The sequence below is a fragment of the Lepidochelys kempii genome, chromosome 1 (assembly GCF_965140265.1).
Source record: "Lepidochelys kempii isolate rLepKem1 chromosome 1, rLepKem1.hap2, whole genome shotgun sequence".
Lineage (NCBI taxonomy): Eukaryota > Metazoa > Chordata > Testudines > Cheloniidae > Lepidochelys > Lepidochelys kempii.
In genome coordinates, this window is record NC_133256.1 from 183,926,695 (window position 1) to 183,950,503 (window position 23,809).

Genomic DNA, 23,809 nt, shown 5'->3' on the forward strand with positions numbered 1-23,809 from the left:
TACACTGCCTCATGGGAGCTGTAGCTCAGGTGAGATAGAGAGGCCCATTCTCCATAGCGTGGGGTTCCTGCTCAGACTGCATCTCCCATGTTGCACCACTGTCTCCCCATTGGTGAAAAGAAAAGGTATATCATGGCTGCATTGCATCATGGGAGGTGAAGTCACAAAAGCTAGTTGAAAATCTAATTTTCTGTTGAAGAATAGTTTTACATTGAATTTTCAACCAGCCCTACAGGAGGGGTTTCTAAGTTATAGATCCTGCTCCTGTTGGATTGGACCCTTAGACTACATAGGAGTCAAATTCCCCTTCTTGCTCAGTTGGGGGCTGTGAGAACTACAGCTCAAGTTTGTCTGCTTTACAACTACATAATGATTTAGGGAATATACCTAAACCTAGCTGTGGTTGGAATTAAATGTGTGCCTAAGGGATTTATGGTGATAAGAGAATTTGGATGGGTAAGGCAGGTGAATTGAAGCTGCTGTGGATGTATGTGTTTATCTGATTTCCTGGAGTCTTAATGATTGCATTGATAGAGAATGCACTTGAGCTACCTTGACTCTAAAGCAGGGGTTGGCAACCTGTGGCACGCGAGCCGATTTTTACTGGAACGCTGCTGCCAACCAGGGTCCTGGGCGCCGCCGCTGGTCTGGGGTTCTGTCCGCTGGTGTAGTGTATTACATTTCTCCTCGTAGGAATGTGCCACTTGCGGAGCACCAGGACTGGCAGCCGTAAGTGGAAAAGGAGGACTTGTGGCACCTTAGAGACTAACCAGTTTATTTGAGCATAAGCTTTCGTGAGCTACAGCTCACATAAAATGCATCCGATGAAGTGAGCTGTAGCTCACGAAAGCTTAAGCTCAAATAAATTGGTTAGTCTCTAAGGTGCCACAAGTACTCCTTTTCTTTTTGCAAATACAGACTAACACGGCTGCTACTCTGAAACCAGCCATAAGTAGCACACCATAAGTAGCACATTCCTACGGTGAGAAATGTAATACGCTACACCAGGGTAGGGAAGGCTGTGCATCCCCAAACAGCCGGCCCACTTCCACCCCTGTTCCCTGTCCCCTTACCATGCCTCTGGGAGCATCAGGACTGGCAGCCATAAGTAGTAAACTGTAAGTAGCACATTCCTATGGGGAGCAATTTAATACACTACACCCAGCCCCACTTAGCTCACTGATGGTCTGGAGTTCTCAAAATATGTTCTCTCACCCCTTATTAAAAATTACACTGCAATTAGCTTGAAAACTTTGTTTATATATTACAGTAATCGTTAAATGTATAACGTTAATAAATACATAGGTTTGATGAAATAAAGTAGTTGTACTTATGTGCCTGTCCTTAATTTGTGTTTTTGATGATTTACCTTCTAAAAAAATCTCGCATGTCTCGCACCCCCGAAAGGGCATCTTGCACCCCCAGAGGATGCGTGCACCCCGGGTTAAGAACCACTGCACTAAACTGATAAGATCTGCATTTTAATTTAATTTTAAGTGAAGCTTCTTAAACATTTTTAAAACCTTGTTTACTTTACATACAACAATAGTTTAGTTACATAATATAGACTTAGAGAGAGAGAGACCTTCTAAAACAGTTAAAATGTATTACTGGCACGCAACCTTTAAATTAGAGTGAATAAATGAAGACTCGGCACACCACTTCTGAAAGGTTGCCGACCCCTGCTCTAAAGCCTTCTGTGTGGGCTTAAGTGAGGGTTGTATCACTTATATTTAAGCAGTGTTGAAGGCCAGTATACACCATCCCTATAGTAAGTATGCTGTATTATATAACAAATGGAAAATTTTCTTGCTAAAGGAATAGAGGCTGTGTTATAACTGTATACTTTAAACTCCAGATGCACAGGTTCTGGTTCATGTTGTACTTGTCTTTTCTGTTGAAAAGATGTGGGGAATCCTGTTCATGTAAAGGAAAAATTGCCAAGTTTTGGTCTTTACACTAAATGAATTATTACCGTATGCAAGCCCTATGATAGCACTGAATATAGGGATGTACTCCCTTGAAACTTTTTGAGTTTGTTTATACTAAATTAAATATTCTCTATGTAAGTTTGGCTGGTTGCTAGCTTTTAATATGAAACAAATGATGTGGCATTTACTAAGCAATCTTGTAACTCGTTTGTAGTCCATTATTTTGACAAGCATCTGACATTGTGTTTGACCCTAAAACTTCAGAGTGGCTGGGTTCTTTTGTTGACCAACTGTTAGCTGGTGTTGGAAAGGTGCCAGGAGATGCTGAGTGTTGCTAACTTACCCTGGTAGGTGTGGCTCAGTAAGACTCTGAAAAGAAGAGAAGTGATGTTGAATCTGAGGATATAGAATCTAGAACAGAGAACTGTCCCTAGAGAAACCTTAGCAACAGTTTAGGGAGACTTTAGGCTGAAATTTATTGGTAACTCAAATGTCATAAAGCCAAACCCCAGGAAGTGGATACGTTTGGATTAAATGCAGGATGGGAATCTGCGCTCTAATTGATGACCACGTTATTTCTCTTCAGCTGATGTGACAAATCATAAAATCATAGGACTGGAAGGGACCTCGAGAGGTAATCTAGTCCAGTGGTTCTCAACCAGGGATCTGGGGCCTTCAGTAGGGCTGCGAGCAGGTTTCAGGCGGGCCAGCAAGCAGGGCCAACATTAGACTCTCTGGGTAGTAAGCTGAAGCCCCACTGCATGGGGCTGAAGTCCAGGGCCCTGAGCCCTACCACCTGGGGCTGAAGTTGAAGCCTGAGCATCTTAGCTTCACAGGGCCCCCTGTGGCATGGGGTTTGCCTGACTTGCTACCCCTAATGCTAGCTCTGGCTTCTATATGCAGAAAACCAGTTTTATTTTGGCACAGGCGGGCCATGGAGTTTTTATGGCATGTTGTGGGGTGGAAGGGAGCCCTCAGAAGGAAAAAAGGTTGAGAACCCTGGATCTTCTTAACCCTTTAGAGGTGAAAGGGTTTTTCCTCTGGCCAGGAAGGATTTAAAGGTGGTTAGCCTTCCCTTTATATTTATGACCATCCCCCCCTCCCCAAATCACAGATAGGGTGAAACGCTGGCTGTGATTTCTTCCTGGAGCTCTAGGAGAAAACAGAGTTAATAAGACACATGCACCTCTAAATATACTACCAAGTATATAAAGACTAACAATATTTTCCACATCTCAAGGACCAGTTGATTCTGGGAAACTTTCACGGGAGAGTGCATCAGCCACTTTGTTAGAAGCTCCTGAGATGTGTTGTATGTCGAAATCAAAATCTTGGAGAGCTAAACTCCACCAAATTAGTTTTTCATTATTTCTGGTGGCGGTATGAAGCCACTGTAGCACAGCATGATTGGTTTGCAGGTGGAAACGCCGTCCCCAAACATATGGGCGTAGCTTTTCCAGAGCGTAGACAATGGCGTAATGTTCTTTTTCACTGACTGACCAGTTGTTTTCCCTCAGACAGCTTCTTGCTGAGAAACACTACAGGGTGGAGTTTAGAGGGAGGGGGGGAATGCTATGAGATAATTAACAGCTCCCAGGCGCTCCTGGACCGTGAATGGCCCTTCCCACGACGCTTCCATTTTATGGGCCTGGAGCGCCTTTATGACCATGACCTGGTCCCCTACTTTGAAGGAATGCTCTCTGGCATGTTTATCATACCAGGCTTTTTCCTCTTTTTGAGCATTCTATACGTTTTCTTTAGCAAGGGCTAAAGAGGTTCGGAGGGTGTTTTGTAGGTTGGTTACAAAGTCCAGAATGTTAGTTCCTGGGGAAGGAACTAACCCCTCCCCTTGCTGCTTCACCAACTGTAATGGCCCCTTAACCTCACGGCCATATACAAGTTCAAATGGGGAAAACCCTAAACTGGGATGTGGTACAGCTCTGTAGGCAAAGAGCAACTGCTGCAACACTAGGTCCCAATCACTGGAGTACTCATTTACGTATCATGGCCCCCAAAGTTCCATTAAACTTCTCCACCATGCCATTTGTTTGATGGTGGTAAGAAGTGGCAACCAAGTGGTTTACCCCATGAGCTTCCCAAAGGTTTTCCATAGTTCCTGCCAGGAAATTAGTCCCTGCATCTGTGAGGATGTTGGAGGGCCAACCTACCCTGGCAAAAATGTCTGCTAGTGCCTGGCACACACTTTAAGCAACACCAGGGCTAAGAGCTACTGCTTCCGGCCATCAGGTGGCAAAATCCATGAAAGTCAGTATGTACTGCTTTCCTCTGGGTGTTTGTTTTTTTTTTTGGTAAAGGACCCGGAATATCCACAGCTACTCGCTAAAATGGAACTTCATGATGGGGAGTGGCTGGAGAGGGGCTTTGACCTGGTCTTGGGGGTGTTCCCACTCTTTAACATACCTCACAAGACCGGACATAGGTAGAAACATCCTTGCCTATTCCCTCCCAGTGGAACGACCTCCCCAAATGGTCTTTGGTCCTGTTCACCCCAGCATGGCCACTAGGATGATCGTGGGCTAAGATCAACAACTTTACCCGGTACTTAGTTGGAACTACCAACTGTCTCTGAGGATGCCAGTCTTCCTGGTGTCCACGAGAAAGAGTTTCCTTGTATAAAAGTCTTCTTTCTACAACAAACCTGGATCGATTAGAAGAGCTGAGAGGCAGTGGGTTGCTCTGTGCTGCCATCCAAGCTCTCTGGAGGAGTTAATCTGCTTTCTGTTTGGTCTGGAACTGTTCCCTTGATGCTGGAGACATCAGTTCCTCATTGGATTGTGTACCTAGGCTTGGTCCCTCTGGAAGTGATGTAGGGGATGGGGCTGTTTCTGTGGACTGTGAACCGCTCTCTGCTGGTGCACTATGTTGGGTTTCAGGCTCTGGTTGAGCCTGTTGTGTAGGGTTATCGGCTACTGCTGGTTCAGGTTCACTGAATCTGGTTGTTCTGCCAGTTCTGGTTCTGGGACTGGCTCTGTCTGGGTCTCTGGGACTTGATCCACCACTGCTGTTGCAGACATTGGCCTGGGGTCCGGGTCCATCACCTCTGATCGGGTCCTGGTAGAAGTTTCCGGAACAGAGCTAGGCGTGACGGCTTGCTTAGCCTGGCTGCGGGTGACCATTCCCACCCTCTTGGCTAGCTTCACATGATTGGCCAAGTCTTCCCCCAACAGCACGTGGATGGGATAATCCTCATATACTGCAAAAGTCCACATCCTGACCAGCCCTTGTACTGGACAGGCAACTTGGCTGTAGGCAAATTGAAAGAGTTGGACTTGAAGGGTTGAATTGTCACTCGGATCTCTGGGTCTATTAAATTGGGGTCCACTAAGGAAGCATGGATAGCCGACGCTTGTGCTCTGGTGTCCCTCCACGCGGTGACCTTCTTCCTGTCCACATTCGCAGTTTCCCTCTGCTCCGAGGGTATCTGGGAGGTATCTGGGTCTGAGGACCTCTGGTGTGATGCCGGTACAATGAACTGTAATCTGTTGGGATTCTTGGGGCAGTTGGCCTTTACATGCCCTGGCTCATTACATTTAAAACATCGTCCAGCTGACGGGTCACTGGAGCGAGGTGGGTTGCTGGAGAATGGTGTGGCAGGATAAGGTGTCTGGAGTATTCCTTGGTGTGTAGTTGGGGCCTTGGGCTGCCCCCGGTAGTAGGGTGTGGTCTGAGGGTGTCCTTTCTGGTATCCACTCCAACTGCGACCAGGGTTGTTCCTCTCTCCTCCCTCCACCCGTTTTGTTCCGGCTTGCCCCGCCTCTCTGGTGGTCTGGGACTGCTCGTATCGATCAGCATAAGAAGCAAGACTTTCTGCTGAGTCCATTTCCTTATCCCATAAACACTGTTTTTTTTCCTCCTTGGACATATTCAGGAATTGCTCCTGAGCTATCAAATCACACATTCCATCAAAGCTAGTGACACCCCTTCCTTGGACCCATTTATCTAACAGATCCTTCATCTGGTTTAGATAAGCCACATTACTTAGCCCAGGCCCTCTCTTAAGGGTTCGAAATTTTACTCTGTACGTTTCAGATGTAATTTGAAATTGTTTTAAAACCAAATCCTTGAACTTATTATAGTCAGAAGCCTCATCAATAGGCATCTTATTGAATATGTCCAGAGCTCTTCCAGTCAATTTTGCGACCAATGTGGTCATCTTGTGAGCTTCAGGAATTTTATGGAGAGTGCATAGTCTCTCAGGTGAGAAAATATTCAGAAATATCACTAGATTCATCATACTGTGGACATAGTCACTCCCATTTGTGGATTGTTGGGGAAGGATGGTTAGGGTTATCCAGTAGATTCCGTTAAGCCCTTACCTTCTCCAACTCTAGTTCATGTTTCCTCTCTCTTTCCCTCTCCTCCATTTCTTTTTTCCTTGCCTCCATAGCTCTCCTGTGAGCAGCCTCTTGGTGTTCTTCTGCCGCTATAGCTCTCTTGTGGGCAGCCTCTTGGTTTTTTTCTGCCTCTTTCGCGGTCTCCATAGCTCTCCTGTGGGCAGCCTCTTTGGCTGTTTTTGCCTTGGGCTACGTCATGTTTGCCCCTCTGTTTTTAACTAACTTTACACCCGAGAGTTAGAAATCAAACAAACAAACAAAAACTTGGCTTGTCAAAAAAAAAAAAAAAAAGGTTGTGCTGTAACCGGATACCTATGTTCTCTGATAGTGATTGTCAGGTTTTTTGTTTTTTTTTTTTTAAGGATTTTTCTGTAGGCGAACACCTTTGTCTCCGGGCAAATAGACAGAAAACCCCTCGAGTTGTTCTTAGGTTAAAAAAACAAAGAAACAAACTTCTTCAGGTCTGTGAATTTCCCTGCAGGAGGTTAACTACCTTGCCTTTAGGTAGAGAAAACTCCAGCTCACAAAAGACAATTCCCTTTTGTCTCTGCTCTGGCTCCCAAGCAGAGGAAAAAAAACCCTGTAATTGCTTTCAGCTTAAAACCTGCTTTCCAGCAGCCCAAAGGAAAAAAAATTCCCTTTTTAAAATCTGTGCTTCTGGTTGAAAAAATCTCAAATTGATCTCAAAATGATTTCAAGTTAATCCCACCGCTCTGCCACCATGTCAAGGTTCCTTCCTCACTCTGAACTCTAGGGTACAGATGTGGGGACCTGCATGAAAACCCCCCTAAGCTTATTTTTACCACCTTAGGTTAAAACTTCCCCAAGGTACAAACTATTTTACCTTTTGTCCCTGGACTTTATTGCTGCCACCACCAAGCATCTAACAAATATAAGCGGAAAAGAGCCCACTTGGAAACGTCTTTCTCCCCAAAATCCTCCCAAGCCCTACACCTCCTTTCCTGGGGAAAGCTTGATAAAAATCCTCACCAATTTGCACAGGTGAACATAGACCCAAACCCTTGGATCTTAAGAACAATGAAAAATCAATCAGGATCTTAAAAGAAGAATTTTAATTAAAGTAAAAGAATCACCTCTGTAAAATCAGGATGGTAAATACCTTACAGGGTAATCAGATTCCAAACATAGAGAATCCCTCTAGGCTAAATCTTAAGTTACAAAAAGACACAAAAACAGGAATATACATTCCATTCAGCACAACTCATTTTATCAGCCATTTAAACAAAACAGAATCTAATGCATATCTAACTAGATTGCTTACTAACTCTTTACAGGAGTTCTGACCTGCATTCCTGCTCTGGTCCCGGCAAAAGCAACACACAGACAGAGAACCCTTTGTTCCCCCTTCCCCCCCCCCCCCCCCCCCCCGCCTCCATCTTTGAAAGTATCTTGTCTCCTCATTGGTCATTTTGGTCAGGTGCGAGCGAGGTTATCTTTAGCTTCTTAACCCTTTACAGGTGAAAGGGTTTTTCCTCTGGCCAGGAGGGATTTAAAGGTGGTTAGCCTTCCCTTCATATTTATGACAGGGGTGCAGGAGCAGGGGGACACCCTGACATTAGCCCTCCTCTTCCTCCCCCGCTCCCCGCACCTCACACAACAAGCAGGAGGCTTTGGAGACCAGCTCCAAGGCAGAGGGCAAGAGCAGCACAGGGCAGTGGGGGGGGAGGGACAGCTCAACATCACATGATACAGGCTTTTCAATCCCATCATTCCGTGGTCATCCTGCTAGATTGCAAGATGCTTTTCAACTGAAGTGGGGGGAAGGTGGGGAAGTGTCTGTCCCTCTGCTCTCTTCCTCCCCTCCCCCATGCTCTCTGTCACACAGTGTGTGTTGTGGGAGAGTGGGTGTGTTGGCCTGCTGTCTCATAAGTTCAGTCCTGAGGTGGGATAGGGGGCAACAACCCCTCAACATCAGCCCCCGCCTCCCTCCCTGGCTCTGCACAGCAGTCTTTCACACATACCTCCATGCCTGCCTGCCTGCCTTGTGTTGGTAGAGTGGGAGAGAGCGGAATTATTCCAGGTTAATGATTTGCTCTTTGTTTCCTAAAGCAGAGCAGCATGCTCAGTTGTCAGAAGCGTTTTGAAAGGGGAAGGGTGCATGCCTGCAGGGCTACTGAGCTCAAAACAATGAGTAGAGCGGTCAGGGCAGGCATTGTGGGACACCTTCTGGAAGCCAATTACAGTGATAAAATCAATCACTGTGTTTACACTGGCACTATGGCGATAAAACTTCTGTGTAAAAAAGCCTTATGACTCTCTCGTCAAGGGGGTTTCATTACAACACTGCAACTGAAAAAATTTTGTTGCAAAAAGTGGCTTTGCAGTGTGTACACCTCCAATGTTTTGTCATCAAAAAATACCTTTTGGTGAAAAAAGTTGGCAGTGTAGACAAGCCCTTACTTAAAAATATACCACATCTACTGCTTCTCCCCCTAGCCACAAGGCTTGTTACCCTGTCAAAGAAAGCTATTAAGTTGGTTTGACAAGATTTGTTCTTGACAAATCCATGCTGATTGTTACTTATCACCGTATTATCTTCTTGGTGTTTGCAAATTGATTGCTTTATTATTTGCGCCATTATCTTTCCATGTATTGAAGTTAAACTGCCTGGTGTGTAATTCCCCAGATTATCTTTATTTCTTTATTTAGAGATTGGCACTAGATTTGCCCTTTTCCTGTCCTCTGGAATCTCTCCCATTTTCCATGAGTTTTCTAAGATAATTGCTAATGGCTCCGATATCTCCTCAGTCAGCTCCTTGAGTATTCTAGGATATATTTCAGCAGGTCCTGGTGACTTGAAGACATTTAGCTTGTCTGAGTAATTTTTATCTCGTTCTTTCCCTATTTTAGCCTCTGATCTTACCTCATTTTCACTGGTATTCACTGTGTGAGACGTCTAATCGCTACTAACCTTTTTGCTTAAAACTGAAACAAAGAATTATTTAGCACTTCTGCCATTTCCACATTTTTTGTTTTTCCTCCCCTCATTGAGTAACAGGCCTATCCCGTCCTTGATCTTCCTCTCGCTTCTAATGTATCTGTAGAATGTTTTCTTGTTACTCTTTATGTCTCTAGCTAGTTTAATCTCATTTTGTGCCTTGGCCTTTCTAATTTTGTCCCTACATACTTGTGTTATGCTGTGTTTATATTCATCCTTTGTCACATTCCATTTTTTGTAGGACTCTTTTTTGAGTTTCAGATCATTAAAGATCTTCTGGTTAAGCCAGGATGGTCTCTTGTAATACTTCCTATCTTTCCTACACAGTGGGATAGTTTGTTCTTGCGCCCTTAATAATGTCTCTCTGAAAAACTGCCAGTTGTCTTCAGTTGTTTTTCCCCTTATACTTGCTTCCCATGGGATCTTACCTACCAACTCCCTGAGTTTGCTAAAGTCTGCCTTCTTGAAATCCATTGTCTTTATTTTGCTGTTCTCCCTCCTACCATTCCTTAGAATCATGAACTCTACCATTTCATGATCACTTTCACTCCCGCTGCCTTCCACTTTCAAATTCTCACCAATTCCTCCCTATTTGTAAAAATCAAATCTAGAACAACCTCTCCCCTAGTAGCTGTTTCCAACTTCTGAAATAAAAAATTGTCTCCAATACATTCCAAGAACATGTTTGGATAATCTGTGCCCTGCTGTATTGTTGAAATCTCCCAGCACCACCAAGTCCTGTGCTGTCAAGTTTCCTTCCCCACTCTGAACTCTAGGGTACAGATGTGGGGACCTGCATGAAAGACCCCCTAAGCTTATTCTTACCAGCTTAGGTTAAAAACTTTCCCAAAGTACAAACTTTGACTTGTCCTTGAACGGTATGCTGCCACCACCAAGCGTTTTAAACAAAGAACAGGGAAAGAGACCACTTTTAGACGTCTTCCTCCAAAATATCCCCCCAAGCCCTACACCCCCTTTCCTAGGGAAGGCTTGATAATAATCCTCACCAACTGGTACAGGTGAACCCAGACCCAAACCCTTGGATCTTGAGAACAATGAAAAATCAATCAGGTTCTTAAAAGAAGAATTTTATTCAAAGAAAAGGTAAAAGAATCACCTCTGTAAAATCAGGATTGTAAATACCTTACAGAGTAATCAGATTCAAAACACAGAGAATCCCTCTAGGCAAAACCTTAAGTTACAAAAAGACACAAAAACAGGAATACACATTCCCTCCAGCACAGCTTATTTTACCAGCCATTAAACAAAAGAAAATCTAATGCATTTTCTAGCTATATTACTTACTAACTTTACAGGAGTTGGAAGGCTTGCACCCCACTCTCCTGCTGGTAATTACCATTTTTTCATGGTCTGTGTGTATAAAAACATCCTCACTGTATTTTCCACTTTATGCATCCGATGAATTGAGCTGTAGCTCACAAAAGCTTATGCTCAAATAAATTGGTTAGTCTCTAAGGTGCCACAAGTACTCCTTTTCTTTTTTTTTTTTTTGTCTTGTCCCCTTATTGGTCATTTTGGGTCAGGTGCCAGCGGGGTTACCTTAGCTTCTTAACCCTTTAAAGGTGCAAGGGTTTTGCCTCTGGCCAGGAGGGATTTTATAGCAATGAATACAGAAAGGTGGTTGCCCTTCCCTTTATATTTATGACGTGATCTTTGGATGATTTTGTTAGTTTATAAAAAGCCTCGTCCTCTTCTTCCTGGTTTGGTGGTCTGTAGTAGACTCAACCATGGCATCACCCTTGTTTTTTTCCCCTTTTTATCCTTACCCAGAGACTTTCAACAAGTCTGTCTCCTATTTCCATCTCGACCTCAGTCCAAGTGTATACATTTTTAATATATAAGGCAACACCTCCTTCCTTTTTTTCCCTGCTTATCCTTCCTGAGCAAGCTGTACCCTTCTATACCAGTATTCCAGTGGTGTATCCCAAGCCTCTGTGATGCCAACTATGTCATAGCTGTGTTTATTAATTAGCATTTCAAGTTCTTCCTGCTTATTCCCCATACTTCTTGCATTCGTATACAGACATCTAAGATACTGATTTGATTTTCCCCTTATGTTCTCTCCTGTCTCTCCCTGATCCCTGCGATAGTGGCTCATGCTTCTCCCTCCTTTCCCCCCACTTTCCTCCGATTCCAACCCTTCTCCCAGGTCTCCACGTTTTTGACTTATCTGTGGGCTTTTGTCACTTGCCATCATAACACACATCCATTGTAGAGAATGGATGAAGATGATTATGTGTTCTTTCATCAATGGAGACCTCTCTGCAGCTGGCAGGATGTGGAAACTTGAAATAGAACTGTGTAAAAAATAATAAGATTCTTGATACACCTTGGTATGTCCTGGCTCCTGACACACAGCAGCAAGAAGACTCCCCTGCACTCCTCTGCAACTAGGCAAAACACGATTAACAGCAACAACTGTCAATCCCTAAACTGCGGGGGGCTTGGTACAGAAAAGAAAGTAACCCCTGCTACAGTCATCCTTCTTTTTTGGGGAACTGACCACAGGAGGAGATGCACGTAGGTCCCTATCCCTCCTGTACATGGACTGCATATGGGAGGATACTAAGAAAAAAATCTTACAGAACCATTTTGTTCCAGGTTTTCTGGCTATGATTCCGATAGCTGTAAGTTTTCAGAAACAGGCAGTTGCAATACTTCTTTCAGTGTCACAATATGTGAAGCTGTAACTTTAAAATCACCCTTCACCGCATTGCCTGCTTACATAAAGGGAAAAATAAAAACAACTCAGCAGTGCACGAGTCAGCCAGTGGAAAGAACGCTGGCTTTTAACACAGGCTGCAATGGACAGAGAACCTTTTCCTTCACCACACCAACAAAATAAAACAACAAATGAAACACAAGTCCTTAATTAAAGAAAAAACTGCCTGTGTGTGTGTGTGTGTGTGTGTGTGTGTGTGTGTGTAACTGTATGGTTCAGGAAACTAGTGGAGGTGGTGCAGGGCCTTTCACCATGACATGTTCAGGCCCAGCCTGTAATGACTAAATTGGGGGGTGCAGTTCATTTCCCAGTGGACAGCTTTCCACATCAGCAATACCTGGCTCTTCATCACTGTTGAGAAGACAAAGACTGGGTGAGCATGCTCGCAGGCAAGCCTACAGACCTTCAGTGTTGGGTCTCCATCCTACTTTGCAGCTTGGAGGCAGAAATCAGGCCTGTGATGTACTGGCATAGGACATAGATCTGTCCCTTGAAAAGACATCAAGTTCTTGCTGCCTCCCATTGCTGCAATGGGTAGTCTCATCCTCTTCCACTGTTAAGCAACCTGCTCATACTGCACATCCACAGACGCTTAATATGCCAGATACTCTTTACTCACCAATCCTTGCTGTGATGATGATAATGCAAAAGCTAATGATGCTTGCTTTGACCATCAAAAAAACCTCCCACAAACCCTTACCTCAGGAGAATGGAGGAGTTGAACTTTGCAAGGCTAACAAAACATTGAAGCTTTTCTTCTTAATGATCACTTTGAGAGTTTTGTGTTTTAAGTCTGTGAATCATTTTACCTCATTCCAAGGGAAATGTCTGCCACTCTGTCCTCCCTGAGGTGTGCTTCTAAATAAATTATCCTTGAATTCATCTTAATGACATCATTGTATAATAACCCTTCTTGAACAAGGCCCTTTTTTTTTTTTAAACAGAGTTAATCAAGCTCATTTGAGTTTATATTCCATTTAAGGCTTGTTTGTTTTTCTGTTAGTCAATCCAGACCGTCTCCTCAGATGATCTTGCTGTGAATCCAGGGGACTTTCTATGAAGTCACATGAAAACTGGCAAGTGCTGGTGGCAAAGATGGCATCTCCATCATCACCACTGTCTACTTCCTCTTGCATTGTCTAAAACCTTGAGGTTTTTAAGAAACAATTTTAATTCTAAAATTAAGAATCTAAGGTTGTGTTGGTAACATTTTCTTGGGCCTCAAATTTTTGTTCCCATTTCCCACTTCAAAGTAAGGCTTCTCCTTGGATAAAGCCCGGTGAAGTAGATAAGGCTCTGTTCAGTTCAATGTACTGTGAGCCAGCTATTTCCTGGCAGCTGGCAAAATAGTGATGCAAAATTTTCTGTCTCAGTTACCTCCTTAAGCTGCATGAGCTTTTGGCACAGAACTCAGTGATGGTTTGAACTGTTTGTAGAGGAAATTTGCCTTAGCGAACCCACTATCTTTGCATGCAAATACTAATTGAAAGACAAAAAGAAAAGGAGTACTTGTGACACCTTAGAGACTAACCAATTTATTTGAGCATGAGCTTTCGTGAACTCTATAGCTACAGAGCTCACGAAAGCTTATGCTCAAATAAATTGGTTAGTCTCTAAGGTGTCACAAGTACTCCTTTTCTTTTTGCGAATACAGACTAACACGGCTGGTACTCTGAAACCTAATTGGAAGACAAAGATTGGTGGTTTAAATGAAGAGTCTAGTAAAGACAAACTAGGTTTGTGGGCATTTTCCAGAGGCTGTCTCCAAAGTGTGTTTTGATATTTAGTGGTGCTGTTACAAAGAGGGAAAGTGTCTGATGTGCAAAATGAGGATTATTGAACACTCAGTTTATAGTTTAACAAGGGGACAAAATTAATTTTTTGCACCACATCCTGTTAGCAGAGGTTGGAACCCTGCATGAAGATGCTGATGGATTTCTGTTGACTTATTGTGGCAGTTGTAGCTCATTAATGAACTGAAGACTATAGTGAGGGCTCTTTAAGTCAGAGAAGCTGGGGTCTGTATAGTGAAGTCTCTGCAGGTTGACATATTTGCTGCTGTGTGAGTTACTAGTATGTGGATAAGTTTCTGGACTAAACTGAGCATATGTAGATTCTGTTCAGAGCAAGGTGTGAACTCCATTTGCTTAAGCTACTAACAAACCAAAAACTATTTACAAGAAGAAAAAGGAGGAAAAATTACAAGTTTAAAAAATACTTCCACAATAAACTGGTTTCAAATTGTTAGTTTATCATTATCAATACAATTAGTATATAACTTGGGTAACACACTGATTCACAAATAGACTTTTATTTCTGAATCTCTATTTTTTAAAATAATAAAGAAGGTGATAGTGTAATTACTGAGTAGAGGGAGTCTTAACTTTTTTTTTTTAAGCCATGTTTAGGCGGCTTGTCTTGGCTGTGAAATGGCAGCTGTGAATTCCAGACCAATCAATGCCTCCAATATGAGAAACAAAAGTTAAAAGAGAAACTAATTTTCCTTACTTTCTGTAACATTCATAAGACTTTAAGAGTCTATATTTAGTCCAAGTCAAAGAAAATGTGACTTCACAATGATGATGTACCTTAATTATCCCTTCTCAGTGAGCTTATGTTTCATTTTTATATTCTTGGGTAACAAATCAAGTTTGCCCTTCATTAGCTTTGTCCTTGATCTTGTATTTGAAAACTATTTACTCATCCCTGTGTTGTATATAGCCATGTGTGTGAAATGAACATAATGCATATACTCATTCCAAGCTGCTGAATCTCTCTAATTGAACAAAAAGGGTGCACAGCTGGGCTGTAACTTCACCTGTGCTTTCAGCCTACAGAAATTGTATCAAAAAGAGAAGTTTAAACAAGAAGGTAGGAAAAAGGAAAACCAGATGATGAATTTACAGTGAAGTTCTTACTGCTTTTTGGTTTTTTTGATGCCATCCTTAGTTTACAGTTGCTGCTTCTTAGTACTGCACCTTTACTGACTAAATGAAACATGAAAGCATGACATATTTAATTTCAGAAAAGAAACAGACATTAACTTTCAAGCTGAAAATTCTGTAAAGCATGTCAATCATTAATAGTCAGCTAGCAGAACTGCTGAATGCAGCAATAATTAAATCTTTCTTTTTCTTTTTTTTTTAAGTGGAAACTGCATCTTATTAACTTCCAGGGTTATACTATACATTCTGAAGCAAAAAATAATTCTGAAAATTATAACAACTTCTTTTGTGGGGGTTAGAGAGAACGGGGTCTATGGGTAGATCAGTGGTTCCCAAACTTGTTGCGCCGCTTGTTCAGGGAAAGCCCCTGCCGGGCTGGGCTGGTTTGTTTACCTACCGCGTCCGCAGGTTCGGCCAATCGCGTCTCCCACTGGCCACGGTTCACTGCTCCAGGCCAATGAGGGCCTTTGGTAGCGGCGGCCAGTACGTCCCTCGGCCCACGCCGCTTCCAGCAGCTCCCATTGGCCTGGAGCAGCGAACCGCGGCCACTGGGAACCGCGATCGGCCGAACCTGCGGATGCGGCAGGTAAACAGCCCAGCCCGGCAGGGGCTTTCCCCTCATAAGTGGTGGCACAAGTTTGGGAACCACTAGGGTAGATTATGAAATCAAATGGAACAGGAAATAAAATATTTATGGAGAAGGGAAGAGGTTGAAATTCATGAAAGCAAAGTCAGCAGTATGAGACATACACACTTCATTGACTAATCATAGTTTTAGTTAGGTGGGTGTGTGAGACCTAATTGATTCCCAAGCACTGGAAAATAAAATGTTAATTAAGGAAAATGAAAGCAAAGCTTAGACTCAGTCCTGTTTTGCTGTGAAAATGTATTCTGCCATCCATTAGAATCAAGGTATTGCATGCAAGGGGACTGATTATTTTCTTGATCTTTGTTTGATTGGTCACCTGTCTGGCAGCAGCATCACTGTACAAAATGTAGGCAGAATTGCAGGTGTACCTGATATAGTAGAATGAGTGGGGAGAGACCCTTGTAAGCAGTGTAGAACCAGTGTACCAAGAGATCTTGACTGCAGCCCACTGTCAAACCAAACCAAACACATCCCTGCATGTGAGCAATGGGCATAAGAAAAGTAAGAAAGTCTGGGTGCGCTGAATGGGGAGCTCTACTTCCTACTGCCTTGCTACTACATAAATTACAACAACGATTTGGACATATCTGTGCATATTTATTTGTTTTTCCTAAATTTAATTAAGTATTTTAGGAAAAATATACTCTGAGGCTACCAGAAAGTTTGTTGTGTGAACCCCTGCTTAGAGCTGTGTGGAAGGTCAATACAAACTGTGTAGCCTGTGGGTTTCTTTAACTGAAGGGTGGAACAACAATTGCCCCTTCCCAAGTACAAAAATACAAGCCTTGCAATTAAGACTCTACGGGTTTATCATGGTGATTTTAAGAAAAGACACAAGAAGGTCATATTAAGGGCAAAAGGCTCAGAAAAATCAAGGAGTGGAAATTGTTCTCCCCAATTAACCTTTTTATTCCCCTCCAGTTTTTGTCGCAAACAACAAGAGGTGCGCATGTGTTGTGATAATAGTGATTAGTTTGGCAGTGGCACTGTCATATCACAGCAGCCCCTGGATCTACCTACGCCGAAGCTCTAGGAGAAGGCGAAGCTTGTTCTCCCCTCTTCAGTAATATAACTGGGCAGCTTTGTGCAGCGGTGGGACCTAGTGTAAGGGTAAGTCATAAGTCACATACTTTGTATCCGCATGGACTGCTGTTCATTGCCAGTGGCCTCTCCTAAGGGATAGGAACTGCAGTTGCTCCTGAGCCTCCCATGAGAAGTACTACTCTCGTCCCAGGTAGTCTTTCTGATTTCAGGTGTCTACTGTTGGTAGTCAAAGGTACACTATATTATAGGGTCAAGTAAGTGGAACCTTACAACTTGTACAAATATTTGTCACACATGGTGAAACTGTCAATCCCAGATGTGTTTTTTAGAAACCAAATTACTTCTAGTAAACACCATATGGCTCTGTAAATTTTAATAGAATTTTAATAGAATTATTAACCCACCTACTCTGCCCATAAAATGCCCAGATCTGAAAGTCATTGAATCCATGACAAAAATCATGCATTACTGTTAGTGGTGTGATTTATTTCTTAGAGTGGAAAGAGATGAGGAGAAGGAATTTGAGAATTATAGTAGTTGGAGTTCTGTGTGTCTTTTTTTAGTAAAAGATCTACTTGGAAAAGAAGTGGGGGAGAGATCAATCAGCTTAATCAAATGGGGAAGCATTTATTTATTTACTTTATTTTAGAAAACTCTGACTTTGTTTTAGAAACTTTAGAATATTGATGTCACTTCTGCTGCTGGAATTTTTAGAGGAAAAGATACACTGACTATAAAGAAATGCTTTTCTGGGGCAAGGGTATTGTGGCCTTATTTTGTTGCATACTTTTCCAGAGAATGGATGCGCGTCAACAATATAGTAAAGATTTCTGCAGGAAATATAAACCCAGTTACAAAGAAATATATTTTATTTTTCTCCACACTACTTTTGAATGTTATTTCTGATATTAAAGCTATCTTGGGCAGGACTTGGATTTTTTTTAAATCTCTGGCTTTCTATCATGGGATTTACCACAAGCTTCTCTTTTATTTCCTGGAAACAAAATCTATGCTGCAGTAGGGAAATATTTAAAGCACTGTAGTTTCCCATTCTCCCCCCCGCCTTTTTTTTAAACTAATCATATGAGCCTCAGATGGGGAGTACAGCTTCTGTGAGTGTAGAAGGGTCCACATAAGGAAATAATCACCTCTATTCATTTTCTGAAGATCTGGCATACAGCGGATTGCTTGTAACTATCCCAATTGCCTGTGGTGTGAAATCCCTTTTGCGCTAAGTAGAGAGGCAAGCCAGCAAGTACCATCAGAAACCTCTGGCATGCATAAAGACAGTAAGACTATAGAAGAAAGCATGCACAGTGTTTTACGCACAAGTCCCGTTACTGGCAAATGATGATCAAATGGGTAAAATGGATTACAAATAAGTATATGGGGAAAGTATATGGGGAAATCATATTTGCAGACCTATTCAAAATGTGGGAAGGCTCCACCAGTAGAAATTAACTGTTGTCACCATCCAGTGAATCATCATTGTTCCTTTGTTACAGGTCAAGGACTGAAAATAGGAGCATCTTGAATTTGGAATGTGAAAACTATGTCTCATGCAACAAGGAAAAGATAGATATTAAACAATCACCACAGAGCAGGGATGAGGAAGAGAAATTTATATGCATAAGAGACATCACTTATTCCGAGAAGAATGAACACATTGCCCCAACGCTTACGTGACACCGAATGGCAGACTTCCAATTTCATACAAATTCAAATATAAACCAGTCCATTCTCAAATTACACATTCCTATGCCTTCATTTCAGGTGTTCTCTCTTCCTCTGCTAAGAATAGTGATTCCACAAGAGCATCAAGAAAAAGAGCACTTCTGGTTGCCTTGACTTAATTTGCTTCTTCTTTTTAGGCTCCCTCATCCCTTGTTTTTACAAGACTTCTTTTGGCAGATGCTACTCTCCAGCATGACCATGTCCGATCGTTATAGTGAATATTTCCAGTTCTCCAGCATTGTGCATTAGAGGGAAATGGGTTTCAGGTAGAAAGTACAAGGGAGAAACAGGAAGAAATGTGTACTGTGATCATACATACGCAACTCCCACCAGGTTGGAGTTTCCAGTAGAATTTTTTTCACACCCATGAAAAACAAAACTAAAAGAAACAACCCTTCAGAAGCTGACCTCTGCTGGAATAAATGTGTACTGTATATATAAAGCAAATATCTTGACACTGTTCTATGCTCTAAAATTCAAAACTTCCAGACCTTAGTTGGATTTAAGTGTAGAAACATATTTTTGACAGTCTTCCCCTTTTTTCTAAATATATACATTCAGAAAAGCCCATTAAATGAATCTCTTTGGAAACCTATTTGTTAAAATTATCCAATGCAATGTCTGAAAAATAAAGCAAGGACCATGTGAAGAATTATCCCTGTCGGTAGCATCCAAGTAAACAAAAATTCTAGAAATAGTTTGTATTCACGTCTACCAGTATATGCGGATTTAGCATGAAAGTCAGGCACCGTCAATTGTGTCTTTGTTACTGTACTCGTAGGGCCTTGGGCGAGTCAGTTCTCTATCATAGGTACTTATGTGGCCCTCGTTACCATAATATTTGAGTGCTTCAAAATCCTTTAATATATTAATCCTCCCCACACTCCTGGGAGGTAGGGAAGGTTACTCTTCTCCCCATTTTACACAAAGAGAAACAAAGTAATTTTCTCAAGGTCACACGGAGAGACTGTGGCAAAGCAGGAAATGTGTCTGCCCCAGTTTATCAATCTGTAGAATCATAGAAAATCAGGGTTGGAAGGGACCTCAGGAGGTCATCTAGTCCAACCCCCTGCTCAAAGCAGGACCAATCCCCAACTAAATCATCCCAGCCAGGACTATTTCAAGCCTGACCTTAAAAACCTCAAAGGAAGGAGATTCCACCACCTCCCTAGGGAACACATTCCAGTGCTTCACCACCCTCCTAGTGAAAAAGTTTTTCCTAATATCCAACCTAAACCTCCCCCACTGCAACTTGAGACCATTACTTCTCATTCTGTCATCTGCTACCACTGAGAACAGTCTAGATCTATCCTCTTCGGAACCCCCTTTCAGGTAGTTGAAAGCAGCTATCATATCCCCCCTCATTCTTCTTTTCCGCAGACTAAACAATCCCAGTTCCCTCAGCTTCTCCTCATAAGTCATGTGTTCCAGTCCCCTAATAATTTTTGTTGCCCTCCGCTGGACCCTTTCCAATTTTTCCACATCCTTCTTGTAGTGTGGGGCCCAAAACTGGACACAGCACTCCAGATGAGGCCTCACCAATGTTGAATAGAGGGGAACGATCACGTCCCTCGATCTCCTGGCAATGTCCCTACTTACACATCCCAAAATGCCATTGGCCTTCTTGGCAACAAGGGCACACTGACTCTCATCCAGCTTCTAGTCCACTGTAACCCCTAGGTCCTTTTCTGCAGAACTGCTGCCTAACCATTCGATCCCTAGTCTAGAGCAGTGCATGGGATTCTTCTGTCCTAAGTGCAGGACTCTGCACTTGTCCTTGTTGAACCTCATCAGATTTCTTTTGATTAGATTCCTCTAATTTGTCTAGGGCCCTCTGTATCCTATCCCTACCCTCCAGCGTATCTACCTCTCCTTCCAGTTTAGTGTCATCTGCAAATTTGCTGAGGGTGCAATCCACGCCATCCTCCAGATCGTTAATGAAGATATTGAACAAAACTGGCCCCAGGAGCGACCCCTGGGGCACTCCGCTTGATACCGGATGCCATCTAGACATGGAGCCATTGATCACTATCCGTTGAGCCCGACAATCTAGCCAGCTTTCTGTCCACCGTATAGTCCATTCATCAAGCCCATACTTCTTTAACTTGCTGGCAAGAATACTGTGGGAGACTATGTCAAAAGCTTTGTAAAGTCAAGGAACAACACATCCACTGCTTTCCCCTCATCCACAGAGCCAGTTATCTAGTCATAGAAGGCATTAGATTCGTCAGGCATGACTTGCCCTTGGTGAATCCATGTTGACTGTTCCTGATCACTTTCCTCTCCTCAAAGTGCTTCAGAATTGATTCCTTGAGGACCTGCTCCATGATTTTTCTAGGGACTGAGGTGAGGCTGACTGGCCTGTAGTACCCCGGATCCTCCTCCTTTCCTTTTTTAAAGATGAGCACTACATTAGCCTTTCCAGTCGTCCAGGATCTCCCCACATCACCATGAGTTTTCAAAGATAATGGCCAATGGCTCTGCAATCACATCTGCCAACTCCTTTAGTACTCTCGGATGCAGCGCATCCAGCGCCATGGACTTGTGCTCATCCAGCTTTTCTAAATAGTCCCAAACCACTTCTTTCTCCACACAGGGCTGGTCACTTCCTCCCCATGCTGTGCTGCCCAGTGCAGTAGTCTGGGAGCTGACCTTGTTCGTGAAGACAGAGGCAAAAAAGCGTTGAGTACATTAGCTTTTTCCACATTCTCTGTCACTAGGTTGCCTCCCTCATTCAGTAAGGGGCCCACACTTTCCTTGACTTTCTTCTTGTTGCTAACATACCTGAAGAAACCCTTCTTGTTACTCTTAGCATCTCTTGCTAGCTGCAACTCCAGGTGTGATTTGACCTTCCTGATTTCACTCCTGCATGCCTATACAATATTTTTATACTCCTCCCTTTGTCATTTGTCCAATCTTCCACTTCTTGTAAGCTTCTTTTTTGTGGTTAGATCAGCAAGGATTTTACTGTGGAGCCAAGCTGGTCACCTGCCATATTTACATATTCTTTCTACACATCAGGATGGTTTGTCCCTATAACCTCTATAAGGATTCTTTAAAATACAGCCAGCTCTCCTGGACTCCTTTCCCCCTCATGTTGTTCTCCCAGGGGATTCTGCCTATCAGTTCCCTGAGGGAATTAAAGTCTGCTTTTCTGAAGTCCAGGGTCTGTATTCTGCTGTATTCTGCTGCTCTCCTTTCTTCCTTGTGTCAGGATCCTGAACTCGACCATCTCATGGTCACTGCCTCCCAAGTTCCCATCCACTTCCCCTGCTAATTCTTCCCGGATTGTGACCAGCAAGTCAAGAAGAGCTCTGCCCTTAGTTGGTTCCTCCAGCACTTGCATCAGGAAATTATCCCCTACACTTAGTCTGTGCACCACTGTATTGTATACAGGGATAATACTGCTCTGTCTTGCAGGTATGTTGTGAGGATTAATTGGTTCATGTTTGTAAAGCACTATAGAAATGGTCAATATTTTCACTGAAGTTTTTATAGAAATTTTCAAATACCAGAAACCAGTAAGAGGAAGTAGAGTTGGTGCTATAGAAACTATACCAGCTGTGGCATTGCCTAATAATGGCCCTGAAGCTTTAGTGGTTTGGCTCAGAAGATTGGGCCCAAAATAGCCTCTTTGTTGCTGTTTTGGGGTGTGGGTTGGGGATCAAGTAAGCAGGACTAATGGAGCATAAACAATCAGTTTGGATAAAAACCTGAACATTCACCCGTGACTCAAACTGATCTTTTCTTGGTGATTCAAATATTAGCCAACTCTGACATCTTTCCTGGAAAACTCATAAGAACAGGCTCTTTTGGGTGCTATTGGAAAAATTGGTTCTGCCACAGTTTTGGTTCTGCCACAGTTTCGTTTCTGCTTTCCTGATTCTTGAATGGGACCAGAAGGCAGAGAAAAATGAAGATAGCTTTGTCTTCCTGCAGTAACCTCACCAAAAACTCTCACATGTCTAGTACTTAACAACAAAAGCTTGTGTACAGCAAGGGGGAAGGAGAGGAAGAAATACATAGGTTTTGTCTTTAATAACTTATGAGGCATAGATGTGTGTGTGATGTAAGAATCTAGATAGAGGGGCGCACTAATATTGCATAGAATTGTAAAGGTATTGAGGACTTGAATAACTGAGGTATGTCTATACTCCAACGGTGAGGTGTGATTGCAGCTCAGGTAGATGTACCCTAGCTAAGCTTGAGGCCTGGTGCAGTGAAGCTTTGATATTATGTGCTTCAGCACTGACTAGTCCATTGAGTAGCTATCCAAGGTTTAGGGCCGGCATGTAGAGCCCATGCTGAAACGTGTGCTGCTGCAGCTTCCAGGACCCAAGATAGCTCGATTAAAGAAAGTTTGGGTATGTCTACTCGAGCTGTAATCGAACCATGGGATTACATTATAGACATAGCCTAAGATTCTTGAAGATGAGACCTGCTTGACATTTTCTACAACATAGTATGCTGTCCTCTTTGTTTTTAAATCATATTTCTATAATTTGGGAATCTCTACGTGGAAAACAACTGGAAAAAAAATGGCTGAGAGACACAAAAATTGGAAGTGAGTGACAACCTGGTAATAGTGGCTTTTCTCTATATTTCTGAAACAAAGTGCACTGACCATATGGATTGAACATCAGCTAAGCAGAAGAAACCAATGCTAATATACAGAAGACCACTTCAGACACGAGAGCTTTCTTCTTTTGCTGCCTCTGAATTGTGTGGATTTTTTTTATTTTATTTTTTTTAAGCCGTGACACACTGGGAACACTTATAAATGTTTACTTTATCCCAGGCCTGACCATTTGTAAGAGTGTACTTGAATTCTTAATGAGAACTACTCCTTTTTGAATTGCATCATTCTGTAATGTGTTCACTGATTATTTAATGTGCAATACAGATGTGTCCTCTCACTGACTTTATAAATCTCTCATTATAATTGTATACGATTATTGGATGATGACCCAAATGAGAACTCTTTGTGTACTGAGTGGAGGCTCATCTGTCTTACCCACAGAAGCATCTTTCATTTAAAGAAATAAAGACTAAAATCAGCCTGAAAATAAAGCCATTTATCTACAGAGATTTTTCTGTTGTGCAGCATGAGCTATAGGAATCGCCATTCTGAGACCCCCCTGAGCAATTCCAAGGATATGAACAATGAAAAAATAGGATATTTTAATAAATTGGCAAAGAAATTAAGAGACAGAAAATCGGCTAAACAAATGTTCAGTTTTGATTAAAACAGCCTTGTTTTGTGGTAGTCGGAAGAGATCATGTTCCTCTTCCCTCTGTCACAAATTGTCTGGACTAATGACTGTCCTCTGAATGCTGGTACTGATTAGATGACCTTTGAAGGACTGAAGCAATCAGTGACTTTCTCATAAGGGTCAGGGTGGGTAAGTGGTTAATCTTGATTTCAATTATTTTAAGATTTTGGTGGCCC

The 23,809-nt window shown here is 42.6% G+C and overlaps 1 protein-coding gene across 9 annotated transcripts in view; it reads left to right on the plus strand.

Moving 5' to 3' along the window:
- The window catches only part of HTR1F (5-hydroxytryptamine receptor 1F), a 193,664-nt gene that overhangs the window by 15,627 nt on the left and 154,228 nt on the right, over positions 1 to 23,809 (plus strand). Inside the window, exon 2 of one of the 9 annotated variants that reach the window (XR_012154089.1) lies at positions 16,504 to 16,692. The exons of the other annotated variants lie outside the window; for them this stretch is intronic. The gene's annotated coding sequence lies outside the window, so the exon portion shown is untranslated. The remainder of the gene's footprint in view (positions 1 to 16,503; positions 16,693 to 23,809) is intronic. 9 annotated transcript variants of the gene reach the window in all.